Raw genomic sequence first — 27898 nt, 5'->3', positions numbered from 1 at the left:
CAAACCAAGATCATTTCTCATTACCTTATTTACAGTTGGATGACATAAGGATTAATTAATAAAAGGCTTTCTGCTACCTATTTGGCACTAGTCAAAGATGACGAGTCACAATCCTCATTGTTGTTGCAGTTATTATTATCATTGTTGTTGCTGTTCATCATCCTCACTGAAGAAGAAAAAATGATGGTGCCCAACTGGGATTATGCCATTCGTGCTGGGCTCACAAGTTGATATATCAGACTCAGGAATCAGAGGTGAGGATAATACTGAGGAAGACAAACTGCAAAGGTCCAGACACGGTGAATGGCTCTTTGAGGATACTGGGTGGAAAGCTTGAAGAAAAGCCACTTCAGGTTTGAATTGGCAAAAACAGACATTATTTAAAGCTGTAGACTTTCATATTAGTCTAATTTGTATAAACAACCTTTCTCTCCTGCCCCCAACACACACACACTTGCAATTGGATGCATGTTTGACCCATCTATTCAGTCATTGAAGCTATGTTTGGTCATTATTTAAGAGTTCAAGAGAAACCTCAGGATTCTATTATGCAGAAATTTTATCATGGGCACCCATAAATCCCAATTAGGTAGCTTGTAGCAGAGCCATATGAGAAAGAACAATTTCTGTTTGTTCCTGGTGTCTCATTAATGACATGGCTTCACAATGGGGCACAGATTGAAGCAATGTATCCAAGCAGGATGGTTAGCGGACACAGGGTGGGAGGGTGGGAGCACAGGCTGTTCTTTTCTCTGCTACAAAGTTATGTGAAGGCACCAATCTAAGGCTGGAAGTTAGGAGGCATAGATGTCAGCTCACTTCACCTCTCTCAGCATTGATTTCGGACCAAGACAGACCTGATTTTGAATCCAGCTTCCTCTGATCTCTCCAAGTTCTCCAGACTTTCTTTATGCAAAACATGAGGATGGGCAGTGCATTAAGAGCCTGAATATAACGTGCCTAGCACAGTGTTTGAAAAATGGTTTTGTAATTAAAAATAGAAGTAAATTCTATTCTTTCTTCTACTTTCCTCCGTTTTCTTATCTATAAACAGAGGAGCCTGGTTTCAGTAGGATATTATTTTATAAGAAAATCATGGTATGAACAAATGAAATCACACACACACACAGAGAGAGAGAGAGAGAGCGAGAGAGAGAGAGAGAGAGAGAGAGAGAGAGAGACTCTGTTTCTGAAACAAAGTTTGCTATTTGGTCATCTAAAAAGTCAGTTTAGAACACCAACTTTTTGAAGACGCATAATTAAAAATCTGTCAAATGAGTACTAATGAGTTAATTTAGAAGTTAAAAATCAAAGACAAAGCCTATGAAAAAAGACAATAAACTATTTCCTAAATTGAATATGAGCTTGAAAATAACATTTCCCCAGAATACTGTAATTTCTTACTATGTGTCAAACAATTCGCTCCTGGTATTTATAACATTCTCACCACTATCACACAGTCAATTTTCATAGGAGGAATTTAGGTCACCAAGGGTATAAGCAACTGGCCTATGGTCGCACAGATAGAGGCAGGGATAGGCTCATGGCCCAGCTGTGTCAGATTCAAGACGGTGGATTGGATTTTTAAAATGTGGTACATGTACAGCGTGCAATACTACACATAAAAAAGAATGAAATCATGTCCTTTGCAGCAACATGGATGCAGCTGAAGGCCATTATCCTAAGCGAATTAACACAGAAACAGAAAACCAAACACTGCATAGTCTCACTGATTAGTGGGAGTTAAATATTGGGTACTCATGGGCATAAAGATGGAAACAGTAAACACAGGGGAATTTAAAAGGGCCGAGAGAGAGAGGGACGGCAAGTGTTGAAAAGCTCCCTATTGGGTACTACACTCACTACCTAGGCGATGAGATCAGTCGAAGTCCAAACCTCAGCATCACCCAATATACGCTTGTAACAAACCTGCACATGTACTCCATGAATCTGAAATAAAAGTTGAAAAAAAAAAAAAAAAAAAGCAGAATGGCCTCTCTTTTAATGATGTGCTATTTTGTGTTAGTCACCAGAGTTTTCTTAGTTTTTATTTTGTATATATTTAATTATGACCTAATTAGCTAATCACTAATTCTGTAAATTCTGAGTCCCAACTATGACTTGGATGCTTGCATGCTCTTTAAGCACTCACAGTAGAATAGGGGAGAGTTAAGAGCAAACTGACTAATATTAAAACGTGATGCAGTAAACCGTGTGATGAATGAAGGGGAGGATGCTGGAGAAACTGTGAAGTGAGGGGACCTGATTGTGTCTGGGAGGGAGAAATCTCAGAGGGATGAGTTGCTGGCCAATGAGCTGGGTAAGAAATGGACTTCTCATTTCCAAACAGACGCAGAAACTTAACAGCCTTGGGACAGAAAAGTTTGGTGGACAATCTACATAAACACCTTTTTTAGTTGAATTTTATGGTGTTAATAGTATTATTTTCCTGAGTAATCTATCTGTGTGTTTCATAGTGGAAAACTTAGAGTAGAAAAAGGAAAATAAAAATTTTTAAATTTCCACTTCCTGTATAGTCACCATTAACATTTTGGTAATTTCCTATCTGTGGTTTTCTTTGTCTATATGTATGTTTATGTATTTATATGTATCATATGTTATCTGTTATATGCAAACACAAACTCATTTACTATCTAACTTCATTGCTGTCTTTTTCCACAGGTTCTTAATCAATGTTATCTAAATATTATTTAAATGTCATTACTTAAAAATTATGCTCTTGTAATGGCAGTGTTCAATTCAGTGAGAAGACCTGACTATCTTAAATATATATGCAGCCAACACAGGAGCACCTGGATTCACAAAGCAAGTTCTAAGAGACTTCAAAGATACTTAGACTCCCACACAATAATAATGGGGACTTCAACACTCCACTGACAATATTAAACAAATCATCAGTCAGAAAATTACAAAGACATTCAGGACCGGAACTCAGCACTGGATCAATTGGAGCTGACAGACATCTACAGAACCCTCCACCCAAAAGCAACAGGATATATATTCTTCTCATCACCACATGGTACATACTTTAAAGTCGACCACATAATTGGACACGCCTCAGCAAATGCAAATACTCATCAGCAAATGCAAAATAACTGAAATCATACAATCACTCTCTTGGACCACAGCACCATCAAATTAGAAATCAAGACTGAGAAATTCACTCAAAACCACAACATTTATATGGACATTGAATAACCTCTGGAATGACTTTTGGCTAAATAGTGACATAAAGCAGAAATAAAGAAGTTCTTTGAAACTAATGAGAACAAAGATACAACATACCAGAATCTCTGGGACACAGTTAAGGCAATGCAGAGGGAAATTAATAGCTCAAAATGCCCACATCAAAAAGTTAGAAAGATTTCAATTTAACAACCTAATATCACAGCTAAAAAAACAAAAGAAGTAAGAGCAAACTAATCCCAAAGCTAGCATAAGACGAGAAATAAGCACAGAGCTGAATTGAAGGAGATTGAGATACAAAAACAACCCAAAAGATCAATGAATTCATGAATTGGATTTTTGAAAAAATAAAAAGATCACTAGCTAAATTAATAAAGATGAAAAGAAGAAGATCCAAATAAATATAATTAGAAAAGGTAAAAAGGATATGGCCACTGACCCAAAGAGTACAAATAATTTTCAGAAAACATTATGAACATCTCTTTGCATATAAACTAGAAAATCTAAAAGAAAAGGATAAATGCCTTGATACATACGCATTCCCAAGTCTGAGCTGGGAGGAAATTGAATCCCTGAACAGACCAACAATGAGCTCCAAAATTGAAACAGTAATAAATAGCCTACCAACAAAAAAAAAGTCTAGGACCAGACAGATTCACAGTCGAATTCTACCAGATATACAAAGAAGAGCTGGTACCATTCCTTCTGAAACTATTTCAAATAATTGAGGAGGAGGGACCCCTTCCTAACTCATTCTATGAGGTCAGCATCATCCTGATACCAAAGCCTGGCAGAGACACAAAACAGCAACAAAACTTCAGGCTAACATCCTTGATGAACACTGATGCAAAAATCCTCAACAAAATACTGGAAAACTGAATCCAGCAACACATCAAAAAGATTATCTATCATGATCAAGTAGGCTTTATTCCAGGGATGCAAGGTTGGTTCAGTGTACACAAATCAATAAATGTGATTCGTCACATAAATAGAACTAAAGACAAAGTCCACATGATTCTCTCAATAGATGCAGAAAAGGTTTTCAATAAGATTCAACTCCCTTCATGTTAAAAACTTTCAATAAACTAGGTATTGAAGGAACATATCTCAAAATAATAAGAGCCCTCTATAACAAACCCACAGCCAGCATCACACTAAATGGGCAAAAGCTGGAAGCATTTTCCTTGAAAATCGACACAAGCGAAGAAGGCCCTCTCTCACTACTCCTATTCAGCATAGTATTGGAAGTCCTGGCCAGAGCAATTAGTCAGAGAAAGAAAGAAAACACATCCAAATAGAAAAAGAGGAAGTCAAATTATCCCTGTTGGCAGACAACATGATCTTAAATCAAGAAAACCACAGAGGTGTGGCCCAAAGCTCCTTAAGCTAATAAACAATTCCAGCAAAATCTCAGGATACAAAATAAACATAAAAAATCACTAGCACTCCTGTACACTAACAACAGTCAAGGTAAGAGACAAATTAGGAATGAAACCAAATTCACAATTGCCACAAAAAGTATAAAATACCTAGGAACACAGCTAACACGGGAAGTGAAAGATCTCTACAAAGATTATTACAAAATAATGTGCAAAGAAATAAAAAATGACACAAATGGAAAAACATCCCATGCTCACGGATAGAATCAATATTGCTAAAATAGCCGTACTGTCCAAAGCAATTTATAGATTAAGTGCTATTCCTATTGAACTACCAATGACATTCTTCACAAAACTAGAAAAAAACTATTTCAAAATTTATATGGAATCAAAGAAGAGCCCTAATAGCCAAGGCAATCCTAACTAAAAAGAACAATGCTGGAGGCATCACGCTACACAACTTCAAACTATACTAAAAGACTATAATAACCAGAATAGCATGGTACTGGTACAAAAACAAACACATAGACTAATGGAATAGAATAGAGAGCCCAGAAATAAGGTTGTACCACCTACTACTATCTGATCTTCTACAAAGCTGACAAAAACAAGCAATGGGGAAAGTATCTCTATTCAATAAATGGTGCTGGGATAAATGACTAGTCATTTGCAGGAGATTGAAACTGGACCCCTTCCTTACACAACATACAAAAATTAACTCAAGATGGATTAAAGACTTAAACGTAAAATCCAAAACTATAAAAATCCTGAAAGATAACCTATGCAATACCATTCTGGACATAGAAATGGGTAAAGATTTCATGATGAAGACACCAAAAGCAATTGCAACAAAAGCAAAAAATTGACAAATGCAGTCTAATTAAACTAAAGAGCTTCTGCACAACAAAAGAAACTATCAATAGAGTAAACAAAACCTATAGAACGGGAGAAAATTTTTGCAAACTATGCTTCTGACAAAGGTCTAATATCCAGAATCTTTGAGAAATGTAAACTAATTTACAATAAAAAATTAAAAAGTAGGCAATGGACATGAACAGACACTTTTCAAAAGAAGACATACATGTGGCCAACAATCATATGAAAAAAAGCTCAACATCACTGATCATTAGAGAAATGCAAATCAAAATCACAAAGAGATAACATCTCACACCAGTCAGAATGGCTACTATTAAAAAGTCAAAAAATAACAGGTACTAGTGAGGTTGTAGAGAAAAAGGAATTCTTATACACTGCTGGCAGGAGTGTAAATTAGTTCAACCATTGTGGAAAACAATGTGATGTTTCCTCAAATACCGAAAAGCAGAACCGCCATTTGACTCAGCAATCTCATTACTGGTATATAGCCAAAGGAATATAAATAATTTTATCATAAAGACATATGCACATGTATGTTCATCATAGCACTGCTCAAACTAACAAAGACATGGAATCAACCTAAGTGCCGATCAATGGCAGGGTGGGTTAAAAATATGTTCCATATATACCTTAGAGCATAAGAAAGAGTGAGATCATGTCTTTTGCAGGAATATGGATGGAGCTGAAGTCCATTATCCTTTGCAAACTAACACAGGAAGAAAACCAAATATCACATGTTTTCACTTACAAGTGGGAGCTGAAATATGAGAAGACATGGACACATACAGGCAAACAACAGATACTGGGACATCTAGGGGGTGGAAAGTGGGAGGAGGGAGAGATCAGGAAAAATAACTAATGGGTACTAGGCTTAATACCTGGGTGGTGAAATAATTTGTACAACAAACCCCTGTGACATGAGTTTACCTGTATAACAAACCTGCACGTGTACCACTGAACTTAAAAGTTAAAAAAATTATGCTCTTGAAAGTCTTCTTTATAATGTGATAGCCATAGTTATCATTCCACATTGTGGGTTTAACAGTACTTACTTGATCAATTTCAAGAGGTACTGTACCCCAAAAAGGTAATGACTACCCTCCTACCTCACTCACTCATTACCACATCCCCAGTACCTACTTTGGGTCTAACACATAGTAAGCATCCAGTAATGCTCAAATGACTAACTGGCTACAGTTGGATATTTACATGATTGTTATCATTTTATTTCACTTATGAATACACACACAGAGTCCTACCATGAAAATTTCTCAATCCAGGTCTTAGTCTGACTCTTTACTTTTTTTAGAAAGTACTAATTTACTAGAAATAAATTTTTTTTGCATCCAAGGCCAAGGTAAACTTGCAATTCTTGGTTACATGTTGCCAAATTTGCATTGCACTAAAGGTTGTCAACATTTTTTACTCCCACCACTAATCTATGACAAAGTCCTTTCCCTGTACTCCTGCCAACAGTGCATATTATTTATTTTTACATCCTTGCTAATTAGAGAGGTAGGAAATTGTATCTTATTTCATTAATGAGTACTAAGGCTGAACATTTGCTTATGGGTCTATAGTAATTTGTAGCTCTTCAATGAATTATGTCCTTTAGTTTTTGTTTGTTTGTTTGTTTGTTTTAACAAAACCTGCCTTTCAGTTCTGGATTATAAATATTAACACAAACAGAACCATGCCTGATATGCAGTAAGTTATGTGTTAGTTATTGGTTAGCAGATGTATTTCGGCTATGGGGAAAAGCTAAATTTGTGAAACGTTGTGTTGATGTGTGCGTTTTAAATAAAAATACAATGACATAATGCATTCATGTATGATAATCCCTAAAATTTTCAATTTAAGTTGTGAGAGAGAAATAATATACAGGGCAAACAGGCATACAGGATTGTAATTAAGAGAAAAGACTCTGGATTGAGACTTCCTAGGTTCAAATCTAGGCCCTTCTACTTACTATCTAGTTATGAGTAATTAACTTCAATGTGTCTCATTTTCTTGGTAAAAATATGGAGGTTAATTATGTTACCTACTCTATGTTAGTATAATGAAGATCAAAGGTTTTAATAACTGTAAATACTCAGAAATTGGCTGACACATAATAAGTGTTCAATCAGTTTTAACTAGTTAGAAAGTAAACAGATCAACTCATCTTATATAGCAATAATTATACAGAGGAAATGTACAGGGTTGTGTGATATAGAGTAATTGTGCGATACAGTGGGGCAAGGATTGGGAGAAATGCTCAGGCAGAGGAAGTAATATGTGTAAAAGTCCTGCAATAGAAAAAAATAAAAGGAAATCAGTGTTGCTGAGGGAGAATGTTGCTGAGAAGGCAAGTGGAACAACATGACATAGAAAAAGTCACTGAAGGCCAGACTATTCAACGCCTTATGGACCATGGAAAAAGAGAGTTTGATTCAATTTTACCTAGTAGCAGGGTCATATTAACCCTTTCAACAAGAAAGTTAGAATTAAAGTGAAAATAAATGGGAGATAATTTGAATGACATTTATTTTACATCTTTGAAGCAAAATAAAATATTGCATTTCAACACAAAGACCTATGCATGTCTATCAAGCCTTAATGGTGCTACAATCTTGTTGGTAAACTCTCTTTGCAGAGAAAAACTTAAGCCATTTATAAGCAAAATACAAGCAGGAAGCCCCCCAGACTCCATATCCTCTAGGAGAGTGCTCCCAGTCCCCCCAACCCCCAGACAGGCTTGGATTCGTCCCTGTTCTCCTCTATGACACTAAGGGATTGCAAATATTTTACATCCTGTCCATAAATTGGTCCATCTTATTATCCTCTTTCCTCATAGTTTGGCATTTGGGATAACAGCTATTTTATATTGATTGTTTTATATCTTTAGGACCCAAAGGAAACAGCAAGAATGTTTGGCCACCATCAAAGTTAATAATAATACTAATAAAAAGAAGACGGTAAAACAAAACAAAACAAAAACATTGTTCAGTAATAGATGTCTGTATGAGGAGGATCAACTCTAACCAACTTCCTTAGCTAAACCCACTCATTAAGCCTGGAGGGAGAGCTTCTCATTTGTTCTCTAATCTAATTTTTGTGTTAGTCATCAAGTGGATAATATAATACACTCATTTTTTATCCCAGGATTTGGGGGAGGTATTAATCAGCATATTTCTTCTTCAATCCTGGAACATCTGTATAACAAAATGTTAATTGACATTGGAACACGTTGCTATTCCAATATACAATACATCCACTCAGCTTACCATGTAATATTACAAAAGCTTATATCATGTTAAAAACCCCAAGTGACCTCAGAGATATGTATAATATATAGTTCCTTGACCAGAACACTGATATTATGAACTAATATTTAAATGATGGCAATTGGTAGGTCTTTGTGAAATGTTAGATTATAAAATTTAAGAATTCACTTCACTGACCCAAATGTGGAGAGCAGCAGAAAAGAGCACAGGCTTTCACTCACATCCACATGGATCTCAATGTTAGCTTTGCCATTTGCTAGCTGCAAAGAACTTGACTAAGTCTCATTCCCTCTGATTCCCATTCTTCTTCACTGATCTCCTTATATGACATAAAATGAAGATATTGTCAATGCCATTTTTAGTATTGCTTTAAGAATTATATAATATTTAGTTAATGTTTACTAAATGGGAGTTGCTTATGGAAATCTCAAACTTCACAAAAATCCTACGGTGTTGGATTTTTTAGACCCATTTTTAAGGAAGGAAATAATAGTAGATGACTAGCCCCCAAAACTTGGGATTGAACTCAAGTCAGACTAACTCCAAATTTCCAGAACTTTCCAATCCAAAGCATTAACTTGCTGATGTAGCAGTCCTGTACTCCCCTGGAAATCAATCTCAAGAAAACCATTGCTTATAAACAATGTAGAGATGTTCACTCCCAAACACATTTTCCTTGAGTAAATAGCACTCAAAGGTCCATGCTTTTTGCTATCATAAAAGGTGGAGAGTGAACTCAACTTTTACTCCCCCTGGCCAGGACTGCCCTCATCTAAGGAACTGCTAGGCTATCTATCACCTCTGTGTCTGATGTCACTTTCACAACCACTCCGTTTTTCATCTCTGCTACAGCTGTAAAATATATGCTCATAGTCCCTTGTATGGATTAATAACTTACCCTACTCTCAGATTTCCCCCTTAAGTCCAATATTGCCTGGTAGATTTCCTGTTGTACAGCTGAACTTACTCTTTACCAACACCACAGAAGCCTGGCATTCCATACACTGGCCCCTCCCTTTGGGGATCTTTCTCCTTCTCACACTGTCCCTCTGCAGTAGCAAATGTTTCAGCCTCCTGCTTCTCCCCTACATTGCCATATTTGTTCAATCTACGTAGATTCATCACATGGAAAAATGTATGTCTTCCCACCACATCCAAATCCTACCTAAGCGGAAAGGTTTGGTTTGAACTTTATATATTCTGCCTTCCACAATTTACCCCAGATAAAAGAATGAATTTTACGTAGTAGTTTTTCTCATTAAATTTAAAGTTATTAATGATGTGCATGGTGTTTTTTTTTTTTTTTTTTTCTGATGTTAGACTGCAAAGAATGCTTGCGTTTTCTTCAGAGATCTCTCCTGGTGTTCAACACCTGAAACTGTATGTAGAACACACACGCAGAGTAACTGCTACATGATTGACCCTATATTGTAAGTTTTTCAAGGTTAAAGTATCCTGCCCTAGAGTTCCTATCACAGAACGGAGCCTGAACTTCTAAAATCTAGGATCCATTGAGACTTCTGGTAACTGTTTCCTCATATTTATTTCTGTGGGATAAGGATGGGAATACACCTTAGTTCAATCTAATGTCCTTATGTGGAGCTCCATCAATCATCATATCACATTGCATAGCCACAGTGATTACGTGATTGGTTTAGGGATGGGCATTCAAAGTCAATGATACTCAGTTAGAATGGAAGATAATCAAAGCTAGGGGCTGCTTCGGTAATCCTGTTGTCACCACTAGGGGAGATCATCTCCGAGAGTGGATTCAATATCCAGGAAGCAGAGCTGAAACATGGTAGCAGAGAATTCCCAATCTGATTCTATCATTTGTGCCCAGCTATGCTGAAACCTGAGGCTAGCTAGCTCTCCTCCTCATTCTTAATTTACTTGAAAGGATAGGATTCTTCTCTCTGTTTAAACTAGTTTCAATCTAGTTTTCTGCCACTTGCTACCAACTGGGTCTTATGTATTACGTTGGTATTGGTTAATTTTTTGAAGAGATTCTTAAGGCAGTAAACAAAGCTGCCATTGAAAGCCCCTGGAAGAGCCCTTAACAAGGAGCCTTTGAAATTGGAGAGAGGATGTGAATATTAATGGCATTTCTGCAGTGAGGGCAGTGAATCTTGGTTCTGACCTTCAGTAAGAGCTAAACAAACAAGACTCTATCAACTCCTCACGAGTTCCCGTCAGACAGCATTAAAAACGCAACACTGCAGAGCAATTCATGCAAAGATCTTTTACAGTGCAGAACTGCTTATCAATAATCTACTTAGGACATCATGGGGTAAAGGTCGGGATGAGGAGTGCCAGGTTAGCAGCTCAGGTTGTTTAAATGGCATACAGAGATGGTGAATCAGGACCTAAGCAGACCAAACAATGAGACGATGTTTACTTTCTCTCTGGTCCTCTGTCTTTAGCCTATTGGACCTTGTGGTTAGAATACTTTAGAGTCCTCATTGTACCACTGCATCTCAGCCTCAGTCTTCCCATCTGTACAATGGGAACTGTAAGTAAATACATGTAAACTTTTAACAGTTTGGTACTCTAGGTTCCCTAGTTCAATGATTATCAAACTTTTTTGACTCCAACCCACAGAAAGAAATACACAGAACTTCTTAACCCAGGATGCACCCACAATATACATCTGAAACAGAACTTTCAGACAAAAATTCTTATTCTTACAATGCAAAATGTTCCTGATATTTTCATTCTATTATTATTTTAACATTATTTTTCTTTTAAGATGGCTATGGTTCACTAAACTAATTTCATGGCCACAATGGGTCTTGACCTGAAGACTGAAAAATTTTACTTTAGGTCAACCTATGGTGCAAAATGCACTTTAGGTCAATATACATTAAATCTGAGAAGAGCTTTAGTTCTAAATCCCTGGGGAGTCACCTGCCCTCATAAACAAGGCTGTGCTACTACTGATTTTTAAGTGCTCCTTTGGTCCCAGGCTTAGACTAGGAGTTGAGGATGCAGCCTGTCCCATACCCCCTTCCCCCGGACACACCTCTTATTCTCATTCTGCTTCTTAAGTGGTTTCCTCCACCTGTTTTGCTTTGTGAGCAAACACCCAAAATGAAAAAAAAAATGCAGAGGAATGAGAGGTTAAGGTTCTCACACTTTTGTTTTTAAAATAATTTTCCAGGGAGTTTTCAAATAGTTTAAGATGCTCAAAGATTATATTTCAGTAGGTTTGGCGTGGGCTCCTGGAGTCTGGATATTTAATAAGCACCCAGGGATTTTGGATGAAAGTGGAGAGACATATTATCCTTGGATAAACACTCATATTAACAGATAACATAAGGTTTTTCTAAACTCCATTAGAAGCTGGAGATATGGAATCATGCTCTTAGCGGTTAGCAGCAACAATGTGAAGGTTTTCTTCAAACTGAGAGTTGAGCACAGGGATGGAGAAGAAGCAAGTTGCCTCTATCTTCAGCATAATCAGAAAGTCCAGTGGGAGAGACCACACACAGAGTAGTTCCCTGTCTACACTCCCCCTCCAACACCCTTCCACTTTAGACAGGTAGGCTTAAGTTCTTGAGCCAAACAGGTGGCGGTCTTTATTAAATGATAAGGGGATTTAGGGTTGAGGAGGTGGGTGTGATGGGGTAAGTAAAATCAATGCAGCATCTTCAGTCTGTTATTTTTAAATGTGATATTCCATATGTCAGATCCTAGTGAGCACCGGCTTCCTTGTGCCCAGGGGAGCCATGTTCCCATGTTTGCATAGGGGAAGAAACTTCATGTTCTTTCATTATTTCTCTATCCTCCAGCAACTCTATTCAAGGAGAGCCTGTTAGGCATTTGTTAGAGTCATGTTTAGAGAAAAAACTTGAGTAGTCAGAGTAGTAAGTCAGTCAGCAGAGAACAGAGAAGAGAGGCCATGGTTTTCCACCTTACTTTCTTCAATAGGAATGGTTACTTAACCATAGTTCTCTGGACATGTATTTTAGACTTCATGGCTCTTAAGGTTCCTTCCAGCTGTAGAATGTCTAGAAGTCTATGAGTCAATGGCATACAAATGTTATTTTGTTCAAAGTCTCAAGTAAAAGATTGAAGAACAGAATTGTTGGAAACAAAATGTGGCCAATGAGTCTCAATGGTTTGGGTTTCTGTGAGCTGGCTTTGGAAATAGCAACAGCTTGCAGAAGACAAAGTTGTGGGAGACTGGCAGGAAAAGGCAACATGGGTCCAGAGGTAATTGAGATAAAACCTCAGATTTCTAAACTTTTAGCTGCAAGGTCTCAGGTAAGATATTAACTTCTCCAGATCAGTTTTATTATTGGTAAAATGGGAATAAAACAGTTATAAGTGAAAAGTTCATTTTTTCAGCCAAGCATACATTTATTTATTTATTCTTTGAGAAAGAAATGACTGTTTTCTATTACATATTTGTTATTGAAGCAAGCATTGTTTGGTCTACTGAGGGATAGTATGTGAGAATCTCAGGTTTAGTGAAATGCACTATAAATTACTGGCTGAATACTATATGCAGTTTTCCTTCCTCAATAGCTTTCTTTGTATATTCCATCATGAATCCCCCTTATACTGGATCTCTTCCTGAGACACCTATTATTTTAGCATTTCTAGTCTTATACCCTACTTCTCTTCTTACTACTTCTTCTTCTTCCAAGAACACCACTTTTCTTTGAGAAACTATTCTGCCATCATTCCGGGTGGTTCTGGTAAGACTGTCGACCTCAGCACCCATCTCCTCATCGTAAAGCTGGGCATACAAACCAAGCTGTTCAATGAGTACTCCATCGTTCCTGGCCATAGCAATTGGTCTGAGAAGAACAATTAACCAAAGCAGGGCAAATTATAGTTTTCCCTACGGTGTACCATGTACCTTTTGGGAAATGCTATCTTTTCCTTTAGATATGAGTCATACAATTTTATGCTTGAATACGTCATGATTCTCCCAACACACAGGGATTTATAACTCGGAAACAAAAAAGATATCAGGGTCCTTAAAGCTTCATTTGAATAGCTGGATCCAATTGTGCCTGAAGCCAGATGTGAACCAATATATTCCTTTTTTCAGTTTAACATATTTAGAGTTCAGTTTCTGTCCCTTGCAAATCAAAGAGCCCCGAATAACTATCCTTCAAAGTCTGCCTCAATCTATACTTCCTCACAAGACGTCCTTTGATCTCTTTGGCTAGAGGTCACCAGCAGAGTACATATATTTTTTCTCCTTGTATTGAGATTTTCTATTTTACAGCCTGGTTTTAAAGTTAATTGCATACATATTAGTGACCCTTTTTTCTCCAATATTAGACATCTATTTGTAAAGGAAGTTACTTCAAATATTGATCATTAATATTTTCATAATTAATAATTTAAAATTCATAATAACTATTCGGTGCCAGGACTTACACTAGTAGCTTTAAAAGTGTTATTGAATCATCGTAACGTTTCTAACAGACAGGTTTTATTATTTTTTTATAGAGTAAACATAAAACAGATTCAAGGAAGTGACGTCATTGGCTTGCCCAATTTCCTATAGCAGAAAGCAAGATTAGAACCAGGTCAGCCTTCCTCAATAAGTTGTGATTAATAGTGTGTGTGTGTGTGTGTGTGTGTGTGTGTGTACATACACATATGTATGCATGTATGTGTGCATATATACACACACTTATATGTTTTATTTTAGATCACGATAAGTGTTATTGTGATCTGTACTCCTCAGTGTTATCCTGTACCCCACATCCTCCTCTCCCAGTTTACTGCTCCTGGGGATATGCCTAATGCAATCACATCAGTAAGTGAATGAATTGATTGCATAAAATTGATACCCAGAGTGGTAAAATTACATGTAAAGGACATTTCCTGCATCATTCCTGGAAAAACATAGATCTGAATATAGATGGCATGGTCTTCTGATCTCACAAGTTAGTGCTTGGCAAAAACTCTATAAGGCTACCAATTTCTGAAAGACAAGCCCATTTAGAGAGGAACAAGTTATGATGGATGCGTAGTCCCAGAAAATGAACAATAAAAGATAGAAACATTGCTACGCATGATTTTTTAATAACTACAAAAATATCGCATGTACAGGATTTCTGAAAATTGATAGCGTTGCCAATGCCGCTCATCTCTTTAAACAAGCAAACTCATCTTCCCTGGTGCTGTTACATCTGTAATAAATTGGCTCCTCAGACATATCTGCTTGCAGGTTAGAACTGAGATTGAATAGATAATAACTTTTGGGGTAGCAACACCTGCCAGGGCAAATAATAAAGAAATTTATGACCTGAGAAGTGCAGGGTGATAGTGTTCCAAAAATATATTTCACCTGGTCCCAAAGTAGGTTCATTAGGTATCCAGGAAGCTGCCGAAAAATATTCAGTACCTAAAGGGAGGTGACTAAAAAAGAACAATCTCTAACGTAGATGAGCCACTAGTTATAAAAACATTTAGGTCAAAGAAAAGCTTGCTGCTAAATGCCTTTTAAAATCAAGACACGAGGGCTGGGAGTTTGGCTGGGGCATGCCTAAATCCTGCGCAGGGAATCAAGCTGGGCTTTTTTGGTGACCTTATGTAGTGTGGCAGCTTTTGCAAATATCACACTGAATACAGATGGCTTTGATAGAGCTTCAGTAAGTGGGTTCTCTGTTTTGGGTAATCATTTTTCTCCCTTACAAAAATAATTAAATCTCACCATTGAGCTGAGTCTACCAACATCATGCAAACACAATTAAACTGAATGAGGGAGGAAATTCCACAGAAAGGTGGCCATGTCAAGTGGACAGAAGCCTACCTGGGAGAGTTAAGGTCTTCATTAAAGTTCTGACTCTAATATCATAGTTTGTGTGACCCAGATCATAGCACTTAACTGCTTTGAAAGGCAGTTATTCATCCTTAAATATTAGGAAGTTGTAACAGCAAATACTTTTACTCATGAGAAGTGATGATTAAGATATTGTAAGTTGAGGAGGACTTGAAAGTGGAAGTCTTCACACTTGAAGCAGCAGTGGATTACATTTTATTCTTATTATCAAGTAGGCTACTGACCTTTTCTTTGAACGCTAAAAGTCCTAAGGCTGGGTGCGGTGGCTTACATTTGTAATCCTAGCACTTTGGGAGGCCGAGGTGGGTGGATCATCTGAGGTCAGGAGTTCAAGACCCCCTTGGCCAAAATAGTGAGACCCCATCTCTACTAAAAATACAAAGATTAGCTGGGCGTGGTGGTGTGCACCCGTAATCCCAGCTACTCAGGGAGGCCGAGGTGGGCAGATCATTTGAGGTCAGGAGTTCAAGATCCCCTTGGCCAAAATGGTGAAACCCCATCTCTACTAAAAATTCAAAGATTAGCTGGGCATAGTGGTGTACACCTGTAATCCCAGCTTCTCAGAAGGCTGAGGCAGGAGAATGGTTTAAACCCGGGAGGTGGAAGTTGCAGCGAGCCAAGATGGTGCTGCTGCACTCCAGCCTGGGTGACAGAGCAAGACCCTCTCTCAAAAAAACAAAACAAAACAAAAATACTAAGGCAATAACAGATATTACATCTCTACAAAAATATTAGTGCTTCTCCAACACTGGTAGTGAGTTTTTCCATTGAGTGCCTATTTTGGGACCCACCAGAAAGCCCTGCCCCATGCTATTTATAAGACAACACTAATCAAGGAAGGAGGTACATGAACAAATTCTATGCTTTCAGTGTGTGATCCTTGATACCAGCATTTTTTGTGTCTTTGATTGTTTTCCTCCACGGACCTGAGGTAGGCTGGTTAATGATGAGCCTGCACCACTAATGCGGCTCCCCAAGATAACGACACATGCCCTCTGCTATATTGGCCAAATAAGACAGCCCTTGGAACACCAATTGTGTTCGTCCTGTTCCATGAACAGTTTCTGTCTTCTTTCTTTCATTTGCCACAATCCGAACTCTTCACCCGCTTCCTGTCTGCTCCCTGGCCCTGGTCTGGATCCTGCTGTTGTTCAACTCACCCAGAACTCTGCTTTCCCCACTGACTTTGAGAGTGGTCCAGGAGGACTGTAATTTCTTACTGATGAGCCCCTTCCTTCACATTAGGCAACTGTGGTACTTTTCCCTGGTCTTTGCATATAGGACTAGGACATTGGCCATCTCCGCATTTCTATCCAGGTTCCATTCGTGGGGAAGAATGGATTTGTTTCCCCAGCCCTGATCCCCAGGTTACACATCCCCTCTCCTGAACCCATCACCCATGTTGCTAAGGTCATAGGGGGTTCAGGTTTGAACCTCCTTAACTGTGCCCAAGCCTATCTTTTTTTTAATTTTTATTTTATTTTATTTATTTATTTATTTATTTTAGACAGAGTCTCGCTCTGTTGCCCAGGCTGGAGTACAGTGGCACCATCTCAGCTCACTGCAAGCTCCACTTCCCGGGTTCACACCATTCTCCTGCCTCAGCCTCCTGAGTAGTAGAGACGGGGTCTCATCATGTTGGCCAGGATGGTCTCGATCTCCTGACCTTGTGATCCACCTGCCTCAGCCTCCCGAAGTGCATCATTTTAAAAAATTACATTAGGTGCTTACTTCTATAAATAAGTTAAGAACTCTATTAAAAATATAAACAAGGAAACCTCTTAGCACAACGACTTGAACCTTTGGACTCCTGTATATAGGATGAGTTTTGAAACACATGATGTCAATGTGCATATAAGGTTTTATATAAGAATAAACATCTTTAAATTGGTAAATTAAACATCATGTTAAGCTGCCACATTCTAGTCCCAGAGGATTTTTTCGTTTGCTAAAACAAATGTGTTGATATTTTTATCCATGAGGACCCTGGTGCAGACACACTCACAACAATAACACATAGTACACAACAATAACACATAGTACACAACAATAACACATAGTACACAACAATAACACATAGTACAGAACAAAAAAGATTTAATATTCCCATTATTTTTCTTAATAGTCATTAAAAATATTTTTAACATTCTCTCATATTTAAAAGATGAAGTAAGCACTTCTGGGCCATTATGCCTGAAAATTATTCTTCAATTGGCATTTATTATTTTGATGAAAACTCTAGTTATCAAGGTTTATGTTTTATTTTCACCCATGTCCATATTGTGGAAAATTAAACAAAAAAGAGAAAAAATGTCAGCAGGCACAGACCTCAGAGTAACTTCATATTCTCTTTTTAGCTTCTATTTTAGAACGCCGAAGTGAAAACTCACCACAAAATGATTTTGTTCTCCATATATGGAGCAGTGAGGATGGGAGGAAGAAGAAAGCAAAACAAAGCAAACCATAAAGCAGGCAATTTGTGGTGTACTTGCTTGTTTCTTTTCAAAATATGTTTTGGATTAGTTTTAATTACATTAGAAGTATTCATCCATTATCATAATTAAGCAAAATATTAAGATAGAAAGACAGGGTTAGGTCACCCTTTTCTAAGCCTCTTCTAAGAGGTAACTTCTATAATCAGGGAGGTGTCTTCCCAATATATTTACAGGCAATATATAAATATGTGTATATAGAGAAATATAAAGTTTTGTTTTAGATGTGCACTGCAACTTTTGTTTCACTTAACACATATATGGTATGATTGTGTGTGTGTGTATATATAAATATACAGATATATATACAACATATTTTACATTTCATAGGAATGCTAGTTATATTCCTATGAAATATACCTATTAAATTGTGTAAATTTACATACATATATTTATAAAATTAAATATTTATATATCATATATTGATACACATATTACATATATTTTTATACTCATATATGTAATATCTACATTATTTTCATAGAATACAATACATTATAGCAGTAAAAGAAAATATGTTAGATACTATATGGAAGATACCATGTTATCCTTTATTACCATAACGTATTTGAGAGAAAGTGAAGGCCAGAGTTTATATAACTTTTCTTTTCTTTTTTTTTTTTTTTTTTTTTGAGACGGAGTCTGGCTCTGTAGCCCAGGCTGGAGTGCAGTGGCGCGATCTCAGCTCACTGCAAGCTCCACCTCCCAGGTTCACGCCATTCTCCTGCCTCAGCCTCCCGAGTAGCTGGGACTACAGGAGCCTGCCACCACGCCCAGCTAATTTTTTGTATTTTTAGTAGAGACGGGGTTTCACCGTGTTAGCCAGGATGGTCTCGATCTCCTGACCTTGTGATCAGCCTGCCTCGGCCTCCGAAGATGCTGGGATTACAGGCGTGAGCCACCGTGCCCCGCCGTTTGTGACTAACTTGTTAATGATCATTTAAGTTGTTTCGTTTTAACAATGTTAAAATAGTGCTGCAATAAGCACAAATAAAAAATTTGTTATTTTGCTGGTAAGAAACTGAAAATCAGTCAAGTTACCTCATATAATGAGTGGAGGTGTGAAATGAAGTATATGCAAGTGGGAAAACCCAACAAGAGCTGAAAAACCAGGTCCCAGACAGTGAAGAAAAACCCCTCCAGTACAATGATTTCTGGACCGAAATCTGCTCATAGGACTAGGTGGGTAGAAGACATTGCACTTCCCTTTGGGGCTCTTCTTTTAGCCCAGCCTCTCCTTTCACCTCACAATGGATTCCTCACTTTCATGTGTCTCTTCCCCCAGAGGTGCTGTTCACACTCCAGGCCTCTCGGTCCATAGCCTGGTCTCTCAACCTCAGTGCTCATGGACAACTATTTGATTCCTGAATTTCTCAGCTTGGATTCTCTAAGGCAGAAGTTGGTTGGTTGTCCTGGTGTGTGTGTGCGGCGCTGGGGGTGGTGTGTGCACGTGCATTCATTGTCAGGTCATGGCCTAGACAGGACTTTCCTTAATGTAGAGAGGAATGAGAAGAAACATCTCCCTTGTGAAAATAGAAACTACACCTGGTGAACTTCATTCTCAATGTCTGGTGCAGTGCTTGGATCAACATGGATCCTTGTTTACTATACTAGATTCCAGGGGATCATGGAATTGTATTTCCCATATACAGGATGTAAACAGTTATCAGTGGTGCTAGATGATGAGTCCAAAGATCAGATCCAGCTGCTGCATGCACACTGGGCCTCACATTGCAATGTATAAAATGAATCCAATAATGCACACTTTACACAAATGTGAAGATTAAATGAGACAATGTCTAAATAGTCTTTGTAAACTTAAAGCACAACCAATATATAAAGTCAGCTCTAAGAAAAACAGAGTAAATCAAGAACCAGGAGAACTTATGACTTATGACTTATTCGTACACGCAGTAATTTTTATTCACCGTGATGACAAATACCAAGAAGGATAAAGTGATGGTGACTTGATAATTTCCTGTCTCAAGTACACCACAGCACAATCGTTTTGTTCAGACTCCATCCCTGCTTTGAATAGCCACCTCTCTGCTTGTTAAAGTCTATCTCTTCTTTAGAGACTTAGACGTAAGCTTGACTCAAGAGTTCCTGGTTTAAGCCACTTTGGGACACGAGTGAGACTCAGAAAAGCTTCCTGTTTGCGTGTGACACTTTTGCAGGCTAAAGTACCTTAGAAAAATCTCAACACCTATGTGAAGTCAATCTAACTGAGCATTGGATTTATGACATATAGTTTGAGGGATTTTTCTTTGTTTATTAAATTTAACTGTTTTAAATTTCTTCTGAAAAAAAACACGGATACATGTGCAGAACATGCAGATCTGTTACATAGGTATATGTGTACCATGGTGGTTTGCTGCACATACTGACCAATCCTCTAATTTCCCTCCCCTCATTCCCCAACCCCAGCAGGCCCTGGTGTATGTTGTTCCCTTCTCTGTGTTCATGTGTTCTCAGTGTTCAATTCCCACTTATGAGTGAGAACATTTGGTGTTTGGTTTTCTGTTTCTGTGTTAGTTTGCTGAGGATGATGGTTCCCAGCTTCATCCATGTCCCTGAAAAGGACATGATCTCATTTCGTTTTATGGCTGCATAGTATTCCATGGTGTATATGTGCCACATTTTCTTTATCCAGTCTATCGTTGATGGGCATTTGGTTTGGTTCCATGTCTTTGCTATTGTAAATAGAACTGCCATATGGTGATTCCTCAAGGATCTAGAACCAGAAATACCAGCTGACCTAGCCTTCCCATTACTGGGTATATACCTAAAGAATGTAAATCATTCTAGTATAAAGACACATGAACACGATGTTTAAATTTAACTTTTGCCAAAAGTTTTACTACATGCATTGCATTAGTTCTCCTTAGGAACATCAGAAAATGTGGACAAAGCAATATATAATTAAATAGCCTTGAAAAATTCAATCAGTCTTACCCACAGTCCTTCTCTCATGATCTGCCCAATAATTTCACAAGAACAAATGATTAATATTCCCATTTGATAGATCTGGAAATGAAGCTTTGGGGAGGCTAAATCACATACCCTAGGTCACAGAGTTAACAATAACTGGTTTCCTGTACTCAAAGCCAGGTGTCCTTTTCCCAGCTGCTTTATTCTAGGTTGAGTCCTGCAACTTGATTAATGAGCCCTGCATTAGGTGAGCTGAAATCTTGCAAGCATCAGCTGCTAGGTAGCACCTGAGCTTTTAGAAACCTTTTCCGTTCACTAAGTAGTGCCATTTATAACCTTCCATTAGAGGTGAATAGGAGAAGACTGTTTTACTGGCATTCTGGAAGTAACACAAGGGCAATCATATAGTGAAACCTCATTTTCCAGGAAAATTAAGAAGTCCACATCATGAAAGTGTAAAACTGGAAATAACCTAAATATCCACCAATAGGGGATTGATTATATGTTATATTCACACCACGGAATATTGTATAATTAATTAAAGTGGTGATGTGGGCACATATTAACTGGCTTGGAAAAAAATATAGGTGATATTGATTAGATATACAAAGCAGGTCTCCAAATATTTTATGTAATATAATCTCATATTTATAATAAATGCATTTATGCATATTAAAATATTGCTAGTGATTATACATTTTTTGCAGTAAAGTTAAATATATATTAGTTTATATTGATATGAATGATTAGTTTGAAAAAAGGGAGTCCTCCTCCTACCCTAAGAACTAAGGAACATGAACTGAGCATGTGACAGTTCTTTCTAATATAGAAGGTACACCAAAAATAATTGTAATTAAGTTCCTGTAATGCATGTAGCAGGAGCAACTTGCATGCCTGCTTGCCATGAAGGAACTGTTTCATGACTATTACATGTTTTTAACCAATATTAATGAATACATTTTGTGCTGGTCCCAACTCAATATATGAAAGTCTTATCTCATTCTTCTCCCTCATTTCTCCCAGAGTTTGGTTTAGATCCCTCTGTTTACTGCCTTCACCCAGATTCTCATCCCATGGATATATATATGCCTCTCCCATATATATATGATTATGTGTGATTTACTTCTATCTTGCTGACACCTAGCTTAAGAACTCAGTGTAGGCCGGGCGCGGTGGCTCATGCCTGTAATCCCAGCACTTTGGGAGGCAGACGTGGGTGGATCACTTGAGGTCAGGAGATCGAGACCAGCCTGGCCAACATGGTGAAACCCCATCTCTACTAAAAATACAAACATTAACCAGGCGTGGTGGTGGGCACCTGTAGTCCCAGCTACTCAGGAGGCTGAGGCAGGGGAATTGCTTGAACCCGGGAGACGGAGGTTGCAGTGAGCCCAGATCGACCACTGCACTCCAGCCTGGGCGACAGAGCGAGACTCTGTCTCAAAAAAAAAAAAACAAAACAAAAAAAGAACTCAGTGTATATATGCAGCCATAAAAAAGGATGAGTTTATGTCCTTTTCAGGGACATGGATGAAACTGGAAACCATCATTCTCAGCAAACTAACACAGGAACAGAAAACCAAACACCACCTGTTCTCACTCATAAGTCGGAGTTGAACAATGAGAACACATGGACACAGGGAGGGGAACATCACTCACAGGGACCTGTCGGGGGGTGGGAGTCAAGGGGAGGGATAACATTGGGAGAAATACCTAATGTAGATGATAGGTTGATGGGTGCAGCAAACCACCATGGCACATGTATACCTATGCAACAAACCTCCACGTTTTGCACATGTACCCCAGAACTTAAAGTATAATGAAAAAAGAAAAGAATACAGTGCATAATGAGAACCTAATGAATGCTCTGAAATGTATATCTTTGTAAACTTGTTGGTGCCTGAGACAGAAATGACCAAGATGCATCAACATATACTCTCTGGAAATTAGCATGTGTGTTTCAGGTCAATGAATAAAGGTACTGGGTAAAGGTTTGAGAGGGAGTAAAAGGCAGTGTGTATAAGTACTGTCTCAAGGGTTTCAGATTGGAGAATTGCTGTCAACAAATGTTAGAAGGTAGGCTCACTTCAGAGAGTCCCATCTTTAGAGAAAGATTCCTTAGATCTCAGGTCTTTTTATTCAGCTCTTCATTTACTCATTCCACAATTACTGAACTCTGTACTTTAGAATCGAGGAAGTTAGGGCAAATTCAGGAAGCTTTCTCTTGCCTTCATTCATCTGGAGTGAAGTTTGTTCTGCCCAAAGCAGGTAAAGGATCCTTTAAAGCTGAATTCTCATTTATTTCTTATATACTTATTTAACCAGGAGTTAGTTTTTCCTGCTCTTGAACTTCACATGAAAGGAAATAGACAGTATGTATACGCTTTTGTGTCTGGTTTCTTTTATGGAGTAAAATGTGTTTGAGATTCATCGATATTATTCTGTGCTTCAGTAGTTTGTTGCTTTTAGTGCTGTGAGAATTCCACGGTATGAATATACCACTTTTTAAATTGATTTACCTGTTGATGGATAACTGGGCTGTTTTCTGTTCGAGGCATTATCAGTAAAACTGCTATAAACTTTGTTGAACAAGTCTTTTCATGGCTATGTTTTCATTTTCTTGGATATATACCTGGAAGTAGAATTACAGGGCCACAGGTTGCCTCTAAAAGTGGTTGGGGAGGACGGACTGAGAAAGAGAATGAGAAAACTCTTGGGGGTGATGTGTTATTCTATATCTTATTAAGGGTTTGATTACACAGGTGTGTACATTTGTCAAAGCTCTTAGAATTGATACACTTACCTTTGTGCATTTTAATATATAGAAATTCTATCTTAAATAAAAAGAACAGTAAACAAATGCTGAACTTTGTTTAATGATATTGTGCTAAAGTATTTGATAGGAATTGGACTACTTTCTGAAACTTAATTTGGAATGCCTCAAAAAATAACATATATTGATAGATGAACAAACAGATGAATAGATATGTTCTAAAATAACTACAGCAAAACAATTACAGAATGTAAGTGATGGATACATGAGGCTATTCACTGTATAATTTATTCAATTTTTTTGTATGCTCGAAATTTTTCATAATAAAATGCTAAGAAATAGAAATATTATTTCTTTTTTCTCTTCCACAAAAATCTTCCAATGGCTTTTTAACCTACCTAGAGCAAAATCTAAGGTAGTTATTTTGGATGATAAGGCACTGCCCAGTATAGTGACGGGAGCCTCTCTGGCTTCATCTGCTCCCACGCTTACCCTCTCTAACTTGTTTCCAGTGATGGTGACTTTCTTGCTTTTCCTAGTGCACCCCTAGCCTGTGCTGGTCTCAGAGGTCTCACACTTACTGGGACCTCTGCATAGGATGCTCCCACCCCAGATTTTGGCATGGCCACCCTCTCTCTGTACCGCTGATTCATGTCTCCTCTGACCCCTCCCCCAAGAGATCTCCTCTTTCTACTTTGTCAATATCTCCTCCTCACTGTTATGCTGTGTTTCTTTGTTCATACAGCATTTAGCAGCACAAGATATCATTTAAAATATATTTACATTTTATTTATTTTCATTTCCTTACTGGTGTACAAACTATCTAACAACCAGGACTTTGTTTTTACTAATTATTATTTTTAATTATTTTATTTTTGTATTTTTACGTTTATTTTTACATGTAGAAATGTATGGGGTACACGTGCAATTTCATTACACACCCAGATTCCATAGTGGTAAACTCAGGGCTTTTAGGGTATTCCTCACTCAAATAACATACATGGAACCCATTAAGTGACCTCTCATCATTTTGTCTTGTTCATTGCTGTATCACCAGCTCCTAGAACAGTGCCCGGCACATGCAGCAGCTACTCAATGCATATGTGTTGGCTAAATAAATAAATGGTACTTTATAATGCCATTCAGCAAAATTAGATAAACTTTTCACTTTAGAACAGTTTAGATATACAGAAAAGTTGTGAAGATACAGAGTTCTCATATACTCTATAACTATCATCCCCTGTTGTTAACATCTTACATAATATGGTATATATGCTAAACTTAATGAACCGACATTGATACATTTTTGTTAACTGAAGTCTGTACTTAATTCATATTTCCTTACTTTTTATCTAATGTTGCTTTTCTGTTTCACAATGCCACCCAGAATGCCGCAATGCCACATTGCATTCAGCTGTCACATCTCCTGAGGCTGCTGACTGTGACAGTTTATCACATTTTCCTTGATTTGATGATCTTGACAATTTTGAGAAGTACTGGTTAGGTCTTTCGTGGAATGCCTCAATTGAGAACTGTCCATAGGCTTTTTTTCAAGCTTGAGAAAATCTTGTTCCCTCAGGAATTGTGACATGTACCCAATATCCCAAAACATTTGTACTACTTTAGAATATAGATGTATCATACAGGTCTTTCTTGCTTGGTGTTCCTACAAACCCTGTGATGAGGAATATATTTCTATGTGCATCCTGCATATGAGATAACAGAGCTTCCAAAACGGTATCTGTGCCAGATCACACAGAATCCATGGCCGAGAAGAACCCTAACCTGGGCTTTCTAAGTACAGGTCCGGCTCACTCTCTCTCTGCCTCTCACATCAGCCTAGTCCAGAGCCCACATGCTGTTGACACCATCACAAACTGCCCTTTGCAGACAGCTACCCAAATCTGAAACTCTTCAAAGGCATGCAGTATCATGATTCCTTGCTCTGTTGCTTTCAATCAAAAGACTAGCACTGACTCTAACAATACTGTTAGCCAGAGAAACTAATGCTCTGGAATAATATTTAAATTTAAGCTGGTAGAACTTATCAAAATATCATGTTCTGGGCTTATCAATAGGTGCAATGTTTCTGAGACACTTTCATTTGAAAAGAACCAACGGTCGTTGGGTTGATAGCACCTGTTCCTGCATCTCATTCTGTGCAAGAGCAGAATGATCAGGAACAGATTGAACATGGAGCACTTCCCCCATCACAGTTTACTTCGGGAATCTTGTGGGGAGAGGAACCATCCTGGGGAATTCTCCACAGTGCTAACCAGTGTTATCAGTTGCAAAAATCTTACTTTCCTTATAAATACAGACTCTAAATTGACTTGTTTTATTCCATTATAAAATGCCTCATTCTGCAGCTTACAGGTAACTTATTATGCTGAGTCCAGAAGAAGGAAAAGTACATCAGCTTCATTAATTCCAGTTTCACCCCCCAGGGAGATTTCCTTCACATTGCCATATAGACTCATCACCCCTGGGCTTTGGCTATCATGTCTTTTATGAAAATCTATTATCCATCTTCTCATAATCGTCTGTTTTAAGAGTGGAGCTATGCTCACCTTGTTCATTCACTGAAGCCCACAGCAGGATTACTCCATCATATGTACCCAAAAATTACACCTGAAATAAAATGTATTTGTATGAATCACAGTTGATATTTATAATATTTTTTTCTTTGTGCACAATTGAAATAGTTTATAATTTATATATTTTACAATAAAACAATTTCTCTTAGGACATGGGAATGGAAACTATGTATACTGGTGAGAAATAAGCAGTTTTGAACAAATAGGTGAACGTTATACTCTGAAGAGTGCAATATTCTCAAGGTTAGATGAAAGCAAACCAACATGCAGGTCCATCTTACTGTGGGAACAACTTCCTACAAGCATGGGAGAATCCAGAGGTTCTTTTTAAATACTTACCTTTACTAGAGAAGAAATTACATCATGTACTTTACTTAACAATAAGTATCCCTGTTAAGAGTAGTCCTATTTCTGAACAGGAAATAAAGCTAGTTTCTGACTAGAAAAAAAGGTAACTGTAAGTGAGTATAAAATATATGCCCGTGAAGAAACTGATTGGGGCCATAAATTAGAAACTTTGAATCTTTAAGTCTTCCCCACAAGAGAACATCTCCATGTCTCCACTGGATTCACTTCTAAAGTGAACCCGAAAGAGTCATGTGGAATTGGTCCAGTTGGGGAAGGGGATATCTGCAGAGGTCGTGACTGACATCAATTGGGGTCTTATTTTTGCTGCTACACAGATGTGTCTTTTTGGTTAAAAGCCATGTTTCCTTTATTTTTTCTTTTTTTTGTAAATGACATGCAGTTAGGTAAAAGGCCACTCACCTAGGATTTAATATCTTAATCATTGGTTAACAACCAGAACAGACTTGTGATTTTGAATAGGGGTGCACCTATGGGCTCCCAAACAGACCCAAATAGGTCACATTTGCAAGCTTGCTTTCCATAACCAATGAATGGTTCATGCATTTTCTGAGGACTTTTTCCTCTCTAAATCTAGATCTTCCTTGAAAACCTCTTTAAAGTCTCCTGAGGCTGATTCTGCTATTATATTCTATACCAATCTCTGTTGTTTTGTGGCATCTGTAACAGCTGGGACACTATCTCGTGCAATATTTTTTTTAAATTTTAATTCCATTTTCTTCCCATCTTATATAGTTTGTTGTTTTCTCTGTTTAACTCTTTCTTCCATCTGGATCATAAGCACATTAGAATTTTACTATCCTTCTATGCCATAAATTATACATTAATAGAATAGTTATGTCTTGAGAGAAAAAGTTATTTGTAATTTGCAATTAGAGAGATTTTAATCAAGTTTACCATTCTCAAGAAGTCAGTTTTGCATATAAATAAGGACCCCTAAAAATCGATCTGTTTTGCTCAATTATAAAATGCTTCATTTAGAAGCCTAAGGGTAATTTATTATACTGAATGGGAGGAAAGGAAGATGTATTGCATTATGTTTAATCTTATCAAATGGCTGCTATATTTAATGACAATGTCTGTTTATCATAATTATTATAAGTTGTCTAGGTTAATAAAATCAGAAGACCTATGTGAGATTTTTAAATGCTAAATTTATTATTTACACACTGTCTCGAATACCAGCTGTCCCTCACGGAT

At 37.6% G+C, this 27898-nt stretch overlaps 1 long non-coding RNA gene across 4 annotated transcripts in view; it reads right to left on the bottom strand.

Annotated features, from left to right (window-relative positions):
* LOC123570529 (uncharacterized) overlaps positions 1 to 27898 on the bottom strand; it is a 450649-nt gene that overhangs the window by 243329 nt on the left and 179422 nt on the right. Inside the window, exon 1 of one of the 4 annotated variants that reach the window (XR_012429118.1) lies at positions 26306 to 26369. The exons of the other annotated variants lie outside the window; for them this stretch is intronic. This is a non-coding gene — a long non-coding RNA (uncharacterized lncRNA). Of the gene's footprint in view, positions 1 to 26305; positions 26370 to 27898 lie in introns of those variants that run through there. 4 annotated transcript variants of the gene reach the window in all.

Source organism: Macaca fascicularis, chromosome 20 (genome assembly GCF_037993035.2).
Source record: "Macaca fascicularis isolate 582-1 chromosome 20, T2T-MFA8v1.1".
NCBI classification, from domain to species: domain Eukaryota; kingdom Metazoa; phylum Chordata; class Mammalia; order Primates; family Cercopithecidae; genus Macaca; species Macaca fascicularis.
The sequence above is the reverse complement of the archived record's forward strand: the minus strand, read 5'-3'. Positions and strand labels throughout refer to the sequence as shown.